General features: G+C 41.0%; 1 protein-coding gene across 9 annotated transcripts in view; it reads right to left on the reverse strand.

The window, feature by feature from the left end:
* ENOX1 (ecto-NOX disulfide-thiol exchanger 1) overlaps nt 1–16,500 on the reverse strand; it is a 378,888-nt gene that overhangs the window by 140,378 nt on the left and 222,010 nt on the right. Inside the window, exon 4 of one of the 9 annotated variants that reach the window (XM_064440826.1) lies at nt 12,871–12,981. The exons of the other annotated variants lie outside the window; for them this stretch is intronic. The gene's annotated coding sequence lies outside the window, so the exon portion shown is untranslated. The remainder of the gene's footprint in view (nt 1–12,870; nt 12,982–16,500) is intronic. 9 annotated transcript variants of the gene reach the window in all.

Here is a 16,500-nt window from a genome sequence, read left to right on the forward strand (position 1 = left end):
GAAGAGAGCTGAATAACAAGCATAAGTGCACCTATGAACACTGAATAATTTGCAGCAAGCTGTAAGCAGAACTAATGCTACATCTTGAAGGACACAGCCTGTAGAAACTAGCCCTCTTAAAAAGAAAAATAAAAACTGTTAGCATCCCTTGTACTGACAACTCACCGGTTAAATTAACACAGAGCAACGTAATATGGCTAAAATAATCTCACAGGCATTTCACACCTGATTTAGACTTAACCATAGAATCATGGAATCATAGAATTATTAAGGCTGGAAAAGACCTCTAGGATCATCAAGTCCATTACCTTTTGTTTAAAAACTTCCAAAAATTTGGATGGGGAAGGTTTCATTGATGCTTAAAGTAAAATCAGCTTTGGGCAAATTTCAGCATTTCTTTGTACAGCTCAGACACTGCACTATTATACCCTTCATGACACTGGAAACAAAACAAGCTAGGGAAACAAATAAACCTACTCACTAGGCCATATAAGAAGCAAAGAGCTGTGTATGATGAGAAATACATCTACTAGTAAAGATTCTTGCTTTCTTAAAAATAAGAGGAATCACTGTGATATTAGTTAAACAGGCAAGAAAGTGAAAGCTTATGCAGAGATCCTGTGTATCCTGAGCAGACATTAATCAACACCATTTCACTGACGTCACACCTTTAGAAAGCATTCCTGATTTATAACTTATAAAAACTCCTCTGGTCATTAATGACCTGGAGAGATATGTAAAAGAAATCTGTGTTTATAAACACTTGTGCACAGGAGTAGCTTTACTCCAAGTGAGTAACTTCAGAAGCAAATAAAACCATAACCCTGATTCATAGGAGAAAATGTGTAAAGTCTTATGGGCACTGCTGTCCCTTGAGGCTTGGGAGGAGCAGGGATGTTAATACAGACTTCCTTATTTGAGAGCTTCTTATTAACAAAATTAAAATGCCAAAGACTTTGTAAAGCGATTCCATGTTACACTTTTTGTGGTCTCTCTTTTTGCAGACACAATGCAAGTATCAGTCCTTTGATGGTCGATTTGGGGAGACATTTAGACTTTCCTCAGACAGGCTGTCAGGAAGATAAAGCACCCTCAAGTCCATACCAATGAGCACTTCTCAGTCATAGCAGTCATAGCAGATTGTACTTAGTACGCATATTTTATACCAGGCAATTAAATGCAGTTACCCAAATGAATACAGAAGTCAGTTATATATTGTGCATCAATTATCACAGGCAATGAATGCCATGAGAAAAAGAAATTAACACAGTATAAACCTAATTCAATAACATAGCAGACTGCTAAGTTAAAATCCTACCCTTTAGATATCCATAACACCACAGACAATGAATTATGACACAGAGTGAAGCTGATTAAATGCACCACCATAACGAGGCTCTGTGGAGTGCCTGGGTCAGCGGCCAGCCCTGGGATGCAAGGAGGAGGTTCTCTGCCCAGCTTTGACACAGACCTGCTGGGTGACCTTCAGTCATTTCACTTCTTTTGTCTAATTTTAGTGACCACTAAATCCTTCAGAGAAAAGACTGATACCATCAACCTTTTGAAACCTGGGACTACAAGTCACAAAGATATTAAATTTTATTGGTACCAGTTCTCAAGGCAATGCAGATGGGCAGGAGTGATGTGGTGTCCTGTGAACTTTAACATCTAGGCAAGTTTTCCAGTTCTTACAAGAATGGCATGTGTGAAGCATTTATTGCAGTTCACTGTGATTCATAGGACAGTGGTCATTAGGTTGGTCACTCTCCACCTGACCTGCCAAAGTACAGGTCATTTACCAGGCTAGCTACAGCTGTCTTCTAAAATACATCAAGTGTTTTGTACTGGTTCTTCCCAGGGTTTTTATTCTCCAGCTGCAGACAGGACTCCCAATAAAGAAGGAAGAAGAAGAAAGAAAAGATAGACAAAGATTTGCTGTCAGTCACTATCCATTTCTTTCTGACTGTCTTAGGATGAAGAAGAAAGCTAGGAGTGGCAACAATGAACATGATACTTCTGTGCCACTGCCATCCTACTAGGAGCACGCAAAAAAAAAAGAACATCTCCAACGTGACTCTGAAGATGGCTGTTATTAATGATATTGCATGAGCAGTGTTTCAAGAAGAGGCATTGTCTCATATTTTTGCATGGTTAGTGGTACGTTAACACCTAGGAAACCTCGCCTAAATTCTGAAATTCAGAAGGATTTCAAGGAAAACACAAATTTCTTGCAACAATTTCCAAAACAACATTCACTAATTCAATTAAAAAAATACATGAGGTACTAGGGCGTTTTTGAAACAGTGTCTTATTTTCTGGGATGGGACTCTAACTTAGGCATCTAACGTACACTTCATCCCCCCGCAGCTCTACTGAAGAGAAGCCAGTTGCTTTCTAGGGTCTCCAGAGAGTGACCCTGTTTATCTGGTTTTGTCTGTCACGTCTCGCTCTTACAGGAAGCATTTTAAAGCAAAGATGGATTCTGCAGGAACTGGCACTTTCCTTAAGAAAACAGCTTCATTAGGCACAAGCCAGTGAAGATAAACAGGGTCCACCTCTTAGAGCCTAAATGGGAGCTCTGGTTATGTGCTTAGTTACATAATTCTTCTGACTTTTTTGTCTTATATATGAATTATAAGACCTTTGCTCATTCTAGATTGTCATTAAAAAACTACGTTGTCATCTTATAAACTCATAAAACATATGCTGCAGCATTAAGAGATTTCACATTTCACTACGTACACTGAATATGTAGGTTTTTGCACAGTTACAAAGGATCCTTTCCACCAATTTTTACTGAAAAACAGTTATCGAGTAAATCATGCCCATACCGATAGGACTAAGACAACTTGGAGAAAAACCACAACATATTTACAGTTTCCCTCTAAATTTAACAGAGCAAATTTGCACAAAACACATTTTCTGGAAGAACTGCTATTTAAGATGCTGCATTACTTAAATCCTCTGCCCCAGCTCTTCTTGAAGATAACACATGGTACACACAAAGGCCAGATTTCCCTCAGAAAGCAGAACACTGTAAGATTTCAACAGGGGAAAAAAATATAAAACAAGGGTCTTCAAGATAAACAGGTGTTCTCTTGCGATGCTCCTTGAAAGGTCACCCAGTAATATTTCATGCTAAATCCCGAACTTCACTGGCACCTCAGAGCAAAGCCTTAACAGGTTACAAATGTGCTTTTTCTTTTGTGTGTATTTTAGCAGATGCAGTCTGAATATGCTGAAGTCTATAAATAACAGAATCTGGAGGCACATTAAACAAAGCATTATAGAAGTCCAGCTTAGTGATTGAAAAAGCATACGCTGTTCCAAAATCATCTGGAAGGGAAAAAAAAGCAACTTTGCAGGCTAGCAATGCAGCACAGTCTTGATAAAAACAGGTCTGATTATTCCTTGAACAAAAAATGCTGTTGTGAATTGACGACTGCATCTCCGTTTTTCACTCTGCCAAGACGGCTTGCAATTGTGAGTCACTTGCTTCCCATTTAAGACGATGGTGGCTTACTGCCTAATTTAGTCCAATCCTTCCTTTAAATTTCTGCATTTTAAGAGTTCATATTTATCAACAACAAAAAATTATTCCAAAATCTTGTAATTACTTACAGCAGTATTTTAATAATAGGCTTTTTATTGTACTGCTTTCTACTAAAGGCCACTGACTGCTTTAGAAACATGCCATCCCACTCCACTGTATTTCAGACAACAGAGAAAGCACCCAAAGCAGGTCCTGAGCAAACACACTTCAGCAACTTCACTGGAAGGCTGCGAACTGAAATGGCAGGTGCTGGAATGCCTCCTTGATGCCATAAAGTACCTGGGCCAGTCATTATATTTGGGCTATACGTGCATTGCTGGTCTATCTGGGCTTGAGGGAAATGCACCACACTTATCACACACCTTCTCCCACTCTACCTTACCTTATGTATACTAGAACTACTTCAAGCAGCTGCAATACAAAGGGTTGTTTGGTTGGGGTTTTTTTAGGAAAAAATGATGAAGAAAAATAAAGTCAGAATAAAAAAAAAGACCAAAGCAAGCTGGGACACACTTCCAGAAGGAGGATTTCAGCTTCTTGTCTAACCTAAAGTGAAATCACTCCCATGTAACCTCCTGAAAAAATGAACAGCTTGACGGGTAGGCCCTATCTGTGAGAAAGCCCCAGGGACGGTATCATACAGTCCATCAGGGGCAGGGGAGCCTCGTTACTGAATTTCCACATAAACACAGACTGCTCTCTTCTAGCCTCAGAAGACCAGGAGACATCTGAGTTTCACATGGCAATATTATGTGTGGAAAATCTATTTCAAGTAACTTCTTAGAAGTTTCTAAAATGCATTCATTATCATTTTTCTTTTCCTTTGAAGCCTGTATAATTGAACTCCTGGAGTTAAAGCAGCCTGTCTTTTCAGGCAGGGGTTCATGGGGAAAAAAAATCCCTGTCAATCAAACCATTTTCATATTTTTAAAATACAGTTTTATCATTGGATCAAATTGTGACAAGAGGTGGCATCTAAGGGTCCTTGGTTAAATGCCTGGGTGATGCACAAAGCACTTTTTCGCAGAGTACCGAAGCTATCCAAAGTCAAATCGATCAAAAATTTATGCAAGACCATCAAGTATTCTCTCAGTGATGGCTGATAAGTTAAACTCTGGAAAAGAGGTTTAGGCTTGTTTTGTTTGTTTTAATTCAAGGATTCTAGTGATAAATTCCACTTAAGAGACAAACTCAGTATCTCTTCTATCAACTTACATCTGTCCTCATGCCAAAAGCTGCCATCCCCTCAGTACATCACACTCAGGATCTTTTCACCAGCTACAAGCTTGGAATTTGTAGTGTGCTCCCTGGTCTCATTTATCTTGTGTTCCTTCCATTTCTCTTAGTATATCTCCCGTTCTTCTTCATTTACCTCACAATACTCTTTCTTGCTTTCCTTTGTGGTTTTTTTGTTTCCATTTATTGACTCCATGCTTCCCCTAACAACAGAGGCACATTTCTTGCCTTAGTCTGCCACGAGCCATTCCCTCATCCAAATATCTCTTCACAGCCAAGACAGTATTCTCTGTTATACTGTGCTGTTTTGTTAGGGGAGGGAGGGATTCATCTCACCTGACTTCACCTAACGCAGCCATCTATGCCTGAGCTTTGCTGCTGCTCTCGGTGCCAGTGGGGAGAAAAGATACTTCCAATGGCCTGTTTCAGACACCTACCGTGCTAAGCAATGAAACACACCTTGGAGGTACACATCTCACTTCTCTAGCTAGAAGTTTACACACTGCAGCTTTGGACATGGACATCCGCTTTGTCAGACAGACACCCATGGGATAAGATGACCTGGGCTGAACGAATTGTGCCTTGGGAGCCCAACCACTGCTCAGCTATCTGCATGCTGTATTAATCCCAACAAGACACTCGGTCCCGAGGGACTTGGCTCCTACTCCTGTCCTTTGCCTGCCTGATAACTCCAGCACAGCAAACTTCAGGAGAACAGAAATCATGAGTCAGTTTGCAATAACTCATGAGAATGTCCCCAAATATAGATACATTTGGATATTTAGAGAGAGACATGGTTTGCTTTCTGATTTTTTTCCTGCCCATCCCCAGTGATTATGCCAACATATGACTATTAGTGTTTGACAACGGGAGCTGCCCACTCAAACACATTTCCTACAACTGTGATGCCCTACATCTGCCTGTTCTCTGGAGAGAGAATTCGTCCTGGATCTTTTCTACCTACTTCCAAATTAATCCCATCTCCTCAGTCCCATTTCTTTACCAGACACTTAACTCCCTTGCTCCCTGCAGTTCCCCTTCTAAGTGTGGACCACAAACACCTCTTGTCCCCTATCTCTGCCCATTAGCATTGCCCAGGCTGCTACTGGCTTTCTTTACCCTTCATGCCATGCTTTGGGGGTAGCATCTTATTTTGATTAGGAGGTGGGGACAGCTACAGGGAGTTTTCCTCTGTCCTCTCCCTTTCCCAGGTGCTTTTCTGTGGGTAAATGAGGGGAACAAAGATGATCTCCCACCTCCCACAGGATGGAGCAGAGCTTCCAGGCTCTTTGTGCTCCCTCATACCCATTAGCTTTCAGCGGAGGTTGAATTCAGTTGCTAAGCAGAGGCAGGAATTTGGTCTGCTTTCTGAACAGTTGTGTATGGGATCACTAACAAGTTACTGTAGGGCTGCAAACTTAAGAATATCACATACTCAGGGGGTGTGGTCTTCTTCACAGGACACCTTCTTTCTCTTCCATTGAGGGAGAAGCAATCCCATATTTAACACAAGGTCAGATCAGGAGAAAAACAGTTACTGTGCATCAGCTATGATCAGGCAACAATAATTATTTTGAGGCTTCTCCTTTGTAATTAGCTTTAAGGGGGTTAGGGCAGGGGAGGCTTGAGCTGTAGATCATGGTGCATATAATGATGTTGAAAGCCCTTCCTCCAGGTAGTCCTGCTATACATTTAATCAGCCAACTACCCTTCCACTGCACTTTCCCTGAAACACTTTCTTGTATGTGCATTTGCTTTCTCCAATTTCAATTGTAACTCTTCAGGGCAGGAAATCACGTGGATTTTCCTTCAGGCAGGGCTAAAACCTACTAGACACGTGGCGCCCCTTTTGCTATAATTGGACTGATGCTGGCTTTAGCCAGGAGCCCTCCAGGCAGGGATGTCAGTGAGACAGTGATGCTCTGAGATACAGGGGCAAGGCCACCCGCTTGCCAGGCTTCTGCATAGTACCTCATGCAGCCAGGCTTTCGTCCCTTTTGAGACTTTTAAGATGTTACTCTGATGCAAAAGTAGGAACACTGATGATGATAACACCCCCCTCTCTGCTCATGCAGGCTCTCCACAACTTTCACGTAGTTAATAATCCATTCGCCCACCCTTTTCCGAGATGTTGTATGTTTGTTTGTCTTGTCTTATTTGAATTATAAGATCTTCAGTGCAGAGAATTTACTTTTATCTATGCTGGAAAAGTACAATGTAAATTTACTGCACTCTATAAATATTTTCTAATTACAAGGGTGATAACAAGAATAATATATCCATTTTACTCTAATACAGTATTTCCAGGCTTCAGGATATGATCAGAAACAACCCAAAGTCAACAAGACCAAAAGATTTGCAGAACCTTTAACTGTGAAGTGGAAGCCATGAAGTTGCTGTGTGAAACTTTGGTAAATTAGTTACTTATATTCATAAATAGCATTTGTTACTGCAGTAAAAATCCTTGCAAATTGGTCCTCTGGAAAACAGAAAGCAGAATGTAACCAGTGTAAACCAGCAGAGCACTGCTTCACATGTGTATTATAAGGGTCACAAATGGCCTACTGGTTACTTTTTAAACAAATGTAATGTTAATACTTTCACTGCAACGTTATGAATAAAGCATTTGGCCTGTAGCTATGAATATGGTAACTGATGGCTTTTGACTTGTTTGTTTATACTGTCATCCAGCAAACTTCTGTACCAGCTCTCCCGGGACTAAATCTTGACTTCACCCCTTGAATGAGCAGAGGACATAACCTGTATAAAAGGCACTGGGGCGCAGCAGTTTCCCTCAGCTTCCCCCAGCATAGCTTGATGGCCACTGCTTGAAACCCTCCCTATGGCAGCACAGAGCTCTTCTGGCACACAGGAGGGATAACAGGGTGCCAGGGTCTGTTCGTGCCTGTTTGGCACCGTCTCTGGTCATATTGTTAATGGTTTGTTTGTTCTTTTAAGCTCCAAGGTATCGAATTAATCAAAATAATTATGACCATGCAAGAGATTAAAGTGACAGGAGTATGAACTGCCCTTGTTCATCCAGGTGATACTACTGGAAGGTGCAAAGCAGATACATGTAGAGAATGAAGCCCTGTTCTTTGAATTTACAGCCTGACTAGAAAACATTTTGCGAGACCAGTGTATTTCTGCCTAAAATATATGCTTTAATTTAGGAGTGCCTTGGTGACACTAGCGGCCTGTGATATATAAGTAGTCAGGTTAAATGACCTCTATGCGCCTTCTTGCCTGAAGCTCAGAGCAACAGCAAGCGGAGCAGTTTGAATGGGTCCCATTTATTATTCTTTTAATTGCCTGCTAATATGTCTTTCAGTAGGAAAGACTAATAAACCTCTTCTATCTCCAAATGTCTTCCAACCTATCCAAAACTGCAGCTCAGCCAAAAGAAATAAGGGGTCTTCAGTTCTCTACAAATGGAAAAGCAACCGGATGAGGATCCAGGAGATTCCTGTTCCTCATCTAGCTCAGCAACAGACCTTGGGCAAGTAATTTTAAATGTTTATGCCTTGATCCCCCACCCATGAAATGGTGTGATAATACTTTCTTCATCCCACGCTTTATTAATCTTGCCTAGTCAGGCTGTTCTCTGCTTATGGGGTATGTCCAGCATCACAGGACCATGACCTGGGCCTGCAGATAACACAGCATTACATTAGGTCAAGGAATATTTTTTCCTAGGAAAAATCAAAACCAAAGTAGAGTAGAACAAACAAAAAAAGATAATTATCATCATTTCTTATGGAATTGCTGTCTATCTGAATGTGGAGAAAATAGCAAGTTTCCTTTAAAAGGACTTGCAATGAAATTCACACTCTGTCAGGTGTAAATTACAGCCTGTATCTCATCTTGTTCTATCTACAGCTCCTTTCTTAGTCATGCATAGCAGCAGTGTACAAAAATATTTCCTGCGTGTGATCAAGCAAGTACGGGCACATAAGATGCAAACAAAATATGAGACTTTAAAAAAATTGTTTACTGGTATCTTAAAAGAAAACTAAAAGTTCGTAATCATGTCATGTCTCAATCAGATAACTGATTTACTTGGGAACATAATTGTGCTTGGGAACACAACTGAAACAAATCTATGAAATATTTCCTTTAGGAAGTTAGAGGGAACTGGGGTAGCTAAAAAGAAATTTAAAACCCCCCAGGAACATGATTATATTGTGCAATCACAGATATGGTAGATCATTTAACTTAAGTCCTGATCATAATAGAGCTGCTCAGTGGAATAGCATGGGAGATATGCTTTTCACCTTTTTTCCCCCATTGTTTTACACAAGACCTTTTGGTTGCAGTGCTCTATGACATCTAATAGATTACTTCAGCCAAATGTCTATACACCATGCTAAACACTGCAGAAACCCAGTTTCATCTATGCTTATCTCTGAAACAGTGAACTCCTCCCCAAGTCCCATGGGTTGATGACACTGCGAAGTGTGTCACTGGCACACAGTGAAGCATCACCAAGTTCGGGAGGAGTCGCCTGATGGAATCGTAGCACATTGTTGTGTTTGTCCATGTTTCAGGGTACAAACAAGATTTCAGCCTTGGTAGAAATTCAATGTTGTTAATCTTCTTTAGGACAACTGTGGCTAGGGGCAAGGGAGCAGCATATTCAGTTTAATTACATGGCCAGAAATGCCTGAGCTAGGAAATTCTCTCTTTTAAGTTGGCAATTTCCTTGCATTCAGGAATAGTTTAAAATGTCTTAATTGTTAAGCTATCAATACAAAGACTATACCTAAGCTTTACTACTGATTAGCTCTCCAAATGCTTGTCAGTTGGTGACACCTTGATGTCTGCCACAGCTCACAGGAGAAGCAATAATTTTCCAGTTTACAATCAAACCCCTTCACTGGGCACTCAAGTTAAAAATTTGCTTGTTCAAATAGTGCATGAATAAAACAGCTTTGTATGGATTCTCAGTGAACAAAGAGATGCCATACCTAATAAATGGTGCCAGATCCTCTGAAGAACCTGTAGACAAGATACCAGATTTTCGTGTCATCTCCAGCATAGTTTTTGCACCTTCCAAGAGAAAGCAATCAAGCTTTGACCCTTGGCTTCCTAGTAATCAACATCTGAGCCAGTAAATTCAGCTTAATTGAGGTCCATGCATGTTTCTAAGGGGCCTTTAACAGTGGAAAGATTCATGCTCCATCTCATCTCATCTCAGTGGTACTAAGATTCACGTATGCAGATTCATCACTGAGAATGGCCTGGCCCCTGTTATCATTAATTGAAGCATATTAAGAGACTTGGCAGAAAAAAAAAATCTAAATTTGAAATGTCAAGAGACAGATCCATCTAGTTTCACATCCTGTTGTTTTAATATACCTTAATTACAGTTAATTAGGAGATATTGTTCCTGGTGGAAGAGCATCTGACACAGCTTTCGTGGGTGATTAAACATAGAACAGAATTCGATATATTTGTTGAACGCGGGATCTGTTTATTATGACTGCACAACTCTATCTAGAGTACCATTCCTATTACATAGCAAAACAAAAGAAAGTCACAGGCCAAAAATATTTCCCTTGCCTCATGATGCTTTAATATTCCCTGCTGCGTTCTTAAATTTTCTACTGCCGGCCCCTTAGGACTTTAGTGCATGATCCAGCTCCCACTGAAGTTAATCAGGGGCTTCTCAGTTGGCTTCAGCTGAGCCACATCAGATCCTAAATGAACAGCAGATAGAGGAAATGATAGAGGAAAGGGCTGAGGGAAAACAAGTGCTGCGGGGATTGACCTCTGTGGAAAAACAATGCAGTCAGGCACAATGTCAACGAGGGCTTTGATGCCATTTGTGAAAGAGTAATCTTTGATTTATTGATGGAGTGCAATCAGCTGGAATGCTTTCCTCATACTGTATAAAATACAAAAAGTGGAGACCCAGACTGAAGCAAAGAGTTCAGCTTCTGCTGGTGTCAACAAGGTTTGTGCATACTCATTGATCTATGGCTGTATATAACCCTGATATATGTTTTGCTGGACTGCCTGAGCCCATTGCTCATGGCTGGAATAGAAATGGCAGGATTGGTTTTTATCACTAAAAAGTAAGCAGTGTATGTCTTCTGCTTGAAGAGTAACCAAATTAACATTTATGAAGTAATCTTTTTTCCCCAGTTTAAAAAAAATAGCATTATTGGTTGGATTACTTGTACTAGAAAAAGTCTTGTTTTTCACAAACCCTGTGTACACTGGTTTCCTAAATGCTCATCTACTCTGAACTGCAAGAATTGTGATAAACTGTTTGCTATTTACTCTTTAGTGCAACTACCTGCTTTGGGTGAAGATTTTTTTTTTTAATTATTATTTATTTTTAAAAGCAAATCCACTCTTTTGATGCATTTTTCCATTCCCAGTGATGGATTTTATCTTTCATATGTGATCCAGCTATTTAACTACCTCTCAACACTTCTCCCATGAATTGTTTATACAGCAACTTGGCAGCGTAATTTGCATATCACAGGAAAGATCCCATTACATGTTCCCAGAGGTGCGGTTTCACCAGCTTTATCATTTTCTACCACCTATGCATATCCCTGAAGCAGAGTGTCTGGTTAATCTCGAAAGGCACTGCTTGGATGCCAATAATAATTAAACATTAATGGTACAGTTACAAAATTTTCAGTCACTCAAAACATATCTCCCCATTGTCTTCGATAAATATAATATCTAAAAAGATATTTATCTTTTCATATAAATTTTCATGCTGCAGGAAGATCACAGAGCGTTACCTTTACTGTATTCTGTTCAGCTGTTGCAGACTTGACCTAAAATAATTAGGCAAGGAACAAATGCACAAAGAAAGAAAATTTGAAAAGAAGGGAACCTTGCTTAGAAGCAGAGTAGCTGCACAGAAGAGCCAGGGAAGACTTGGGGCTAAAGACAGTATTTGCTCTCCGGACTCTTTATTTGGTGATTGAAGGGGACAATGGCTCTAACTGCAGTTTCTTGGTGATGAAAATCCCATGTTTGGATATATTCTGGATTATTCTTCACCCATTGTATGAAACATTAAAAAAATGACAGCAGCATAACTTTCACTGAGAGGAACACTTACTCCAAGAGCACTCCAGCAACATCAAAGCATACAACCACTGGGGATCAGGGGATGGAAATTGAAGGGAGGCAGGTCCACACCACAGTAAAACACTATCAAACTTCCTTGCACAAAGCGTTGCTCCCTCCAGATGTTTTCCCAATAAGCAGACAAACAGTCCTGTGCCTTCAGAGCCATCCAACACACATTTGGGGGGAACAAACACTTCAGGTACCAAATCATGCTACCTTTGATTTTTCCTGTGCAAATCCACCTTACAGTGAAAGACTACGCACATGAAATCTCAAAAAGGCAAACTCAGTTTGAGTGAAATCTGGAGTCTGAGATCTAGAGTAGATGTACTAACGAAACTAGCCTCCTCAGAAAGTACCCCAGGCAACTGTAGTAACATCACCCATCAGTTGCAGACAGTGCAATAGGTGCCCCAGCACCCTTCTCTCTGGCAATATGACAAACCCACAAAATCCCTAATACCACAGAAGGCTGGAAGGCAGAGAAGGACTTGTTTCACTGAAAAAACTAAGGGGCTATTGACTCAGTAGTCTTTGAGTCACAAGGTCAACCTCAGTGAACAGTGGTTGAAACTTGTTATCCTCCTATAGCCCAAAAGAACGTTATATAGTGCAATAGCTGGCAGTCACAGTGACAGAGCAAAAGGCAGATTAAGCACAGCTGTCCCCTCAGGTCCAGGGACAGCCTGGTGGGCAGGAAGAAAAACCTGAGCTGTTCCTGCCTGTTTAAAAGAGAGCATTTAGTTTTCAAGCCTGTCAGCATGATCCTTTTTGAACGCATTGTGTTTACTGACATGCCACCCTGACATTTTGGTTTAGTAGTACAAAAAAAAAAAACCAAAAAACAAACCCAAGACGTAAGGTTATAAAATCAAATATGATGTTTTCTGCATGTTAAAAGAAGTATTGCTTGCATAGAGACCTGGAAGCTCAAACCGCTGCAGCGCTGTGCCAGTACATGAAAACCAAAAAATGGAACTGACCTGGGTTTCACGGTTCAAGCATGCCGTGGCAGGGATCCCGGCACTACTTCCAAATTCAACACTCGAATAAACACAGTTGTAGTTTCTTGAAGTGGATGCTTTTAATGCAATCTGAAAAGGGTGAGAGAAAGGGCATACTCCTGAAGCCTATATTTCTTAGGTAGAAATAATTCTGCCTGGAGAAGCCTGGCTCGTGACTGTTTGCTATTAAGACCGTACGGGAGAGAGGGAGCGTCTTTGAGTTCACATACTTAACGCTCAGTGGTGTGTCTGCGGAGTGGCAGGAAATAAACAACAGCGAGGAGGGGTTAACCAGAGACCTGCTGGCTAAAATCTATATGCCTGGAAACAGAAGGGAGAGGGCTGCAAGGTCAGATATAGTTTAATTGTTTCTAATAGGGGGATCAGCCACAGAGCTACCAGGCACAAAGACACCTAGCACAAACTGTACCCCGTTTCCATTTCCCCCCTAAACCCAAAAGATCAGTTGTGCGTGTCATGTCAGTCTTTCTGAATGGATCTAGATTGTCCTCCTAGTCCCCAAATAGAGCATCAGTTCAAAGCACTTGTACAGTAAGTAGAAAGCGAGGACAAAGAGATTAAATAAGCCATCTATTCATAGATCTCCATCAGAATACTTAAAACCCATCAATCTCACCCCCAGATGTATTCTCCATCTCATTTCCTAAAACAGCGGTGTGCCTCCCAGAGAAATGCCACCATTCTGCCGTAATTGCATTAAGGGAACATCCGTGCAGAAGTAAAAATGTCTCTGAGCCTGATACGAGATGGGAGAAAATCCCTTCGCTTGGACTCTGCCTACCAAAATTTCACCACTGCTCCGATAGATTTCTCCTTTCATCACAATTGACGCAGCAGGCAGGAAACAGAAGCGCTTGTTGAAGTCATCAGTACTGGATGCAGGCATTGGTCTAGAGTTGGGCATGGAGCGCAGCACGAGTCAGAAAGTTCAGATGTAGGGAGGGCTTGAGGGGAGGAAGGAGGGCAGCTGCCCATTACGCTCAGAAATGTGCAGAGAAAGAACAAGCAAAGCTATACTTTAGAAGACCTTGTTCAGCTGTAAGAAGTAAAGGATACAGCGGACATTTTCCAGAAGATCTGTCACAAGCACTGACATTTGCAGAAATCAGATTCAGCTGAAGATATTTTGCTAACAGTCTTCCTGGTAACTTCTCAGAGAAAGACCTGGGGTACTGCCCGCTGTCCAAAAGAACCCCCCAAATCTATAACAGAATTACTGGACAAGGGAATTGAGAAAACACCTATCATAATGGAGAAACATACTGGAAAGCATAATGTAGTACTGTGGTTGCATATATTTTTTTGTGTTCAGAGTATTTATAGATGCTAACTCAAGTAATTTCATGTGTCTAGGTATTTATTCTATGCTTGTGAAATGAAACAGCATTTTTCACCCCATCTTGACTGCAAGAGAAAATACATTTAGGTTATAAATTGTTTAGAATTACTTGTTAATGCTATTGGCATTTCTGTATCTGCTTGTAGGAGGGACAGGAGGGAGACGGATAATGCTTTACACATAAAATCATAGAGGAGAAGACCAGAAAACAAGCTTTGTTTTCAACATGTTTAAACTGTTCAGATGACAGGAATCGGTTGCCTTGGAAGCAGATCTGCAGCTGAATGAAACCTTTCACCTGTCCAACATATGAAATATTTATTATCTGAGGGTGACTAGAGATTCAATAAAGCCAGACATACAATGCAGAAAGCGGACCCTGGCTCATCACCTCCATGCATTTCACACGTTCTGTGGCAGCCAGATTAGATTTTGCCACAGAGAGAGGGAAGTGGGCTCAACTGCAGTATCAGGTGTACGGAGAAATAAAACAAGAGGAAAGCAACATCTTAACTTTATATTCGATTTTACCAGGTTGATGAAGCAAAATGCTGATGCTCCTCCTATACTGTGTTTATGAAGGCTGGAAAGTGTTATTGTTTCCAATTAGAGAGAACAGCCCACTCTCTCTTTAGACAATTACTTTTCCAATAAATTATTCTTGGCCACTTGTTTCCCCATAAAAATTGCCCGGTGTTTTTGTCTTATAGAAGTTGTTGAGGTTTTTTTTTTTTTCCTTCTCTTTTGCGGGGGTTGGAATTAATTTATTATGGGGCTGAAACTTGGGAGAGATCCAGACACAACGATCTGAAAATGTTCATACTATAATTCAGTGATTGGATTCCTTGTTTATTTTATTGCAGAGCCTCCCTGAGAATTTGGTCCTGCAAAATGGAGCAAAGTTGATGCACAAATGTGCATGTAATCCAGTTTGCTTTATTTTTCATGAAAAAGACTTTAGACGTTTCTGTTGCTGCAGACACAACCCCAAGTATGAACAAAATCCAGAGCCACTATTTAAGAATTTTTGCATAGCTGCTTTCAGCAGCAAACCACACTTTGAAAGAACCTTGACATTTTTGCCTTTTTATCACATTCATCTTTTTCTTAGAAAATCAGAATTTCCAAGGCCTTTGGCATCCTTATATTGCTAAACAGCTTTAACGTCTACATTCAAGAGGTGTTGAAATTGTCCAATTAAGCTAAGAGGTAAAAATAAAGATTAAAATCCGTTGTCATCATATCCTAAATTGTACCACAATAAAGTATCATATTTCTGCTAAGTCCGTGTGTGTGTTTGTGTGAAGCAACTGCAAAGTTGTAGAGGGTTAACACAAAACACCAAAATACGATCGCTCCTTCCAGTTCATGCTGCTTCCTTATCACTCCAGTTAGGAATTGCATGCAGATTTTAGCAGTAAATATTGGATCAGATGATAACACCATTTCAAGGCAGGATTGCAGGCTCTTGGCTGGTGCACAGAACCGATCCTGCCCTAACAATTAAGATGGAAGTGAGGTATGAACAAGACAGGGAGGTGAGGGTGGGGAGAAGAAGGCCGCAAGAAAAGAGGCAATAAGGTATCTGAACGACACCGTTGCACAAACTGTACCACCACAATTCAAAACTGATGCATACAGATATGGAAAAAGGGAATTCCTGGCTTCACAGTGGCAGGTAACATTTATCTCCAGTCTCTTTCACAAGACAATAGACCTTAAAATATTAACCGGTTCTCTGTTCCAGTTATGCTGTTCTGGCACCAGTCCTGTCTCTTAATAGAGTGCATCTCTGATCCCGGGCAGGAGCACTTCCCCATCCCTAGCACGTAATACTTTGTTATACGCTCAGGAGGGCAGGCTTTTCTAGACGCTGCCTTCATTTTTATTGCTTATGTGCAAATTACTTCCTCCACGTCTGTTACAGTCCCTTCGCTCTCTCGCAGAGCACCGTGCTTACGCTTTCCCAAGTTTGTCAGAGAGAGGATGCTAGCCTCCAAGTGCACCAAAAAGCGTAGAACGTGCCTTCTTTCCTGCCGTTCCATATGCCTGGAATACCCCCCTCCTTTCCCACCATGGTACATGAAGTACCTTCCCTTTCTTTCAGAAAGCTGAGAATCCATCTGTTACGCAAAGCGCTCCATCTGCAATGACTGCGAGTCCAGTGATGTGCTGCCAATATTTCAACAAAGGGCTCCTCTAAACCCATTCCCCTGAGTCGGTAACACAGCCCACGTCCCCAGGGTGGG

The sequence above is a fragment of the Phalacrocorax carbo genome, chromosome 1, assembly GCF_963921805.1.
Source record: "Phalacrocorax carbo chromosome 1, bPhaCar2.1, whole genome shotgun sequence".
Classification (NCBI taxonomy): domain Eukaryota; kingdom Metazoa; phylum Chordata; class Aves; order Suliformes; family Phalacrocoracidae; genus Phalacrocorax; species Phalacrocorax carbo.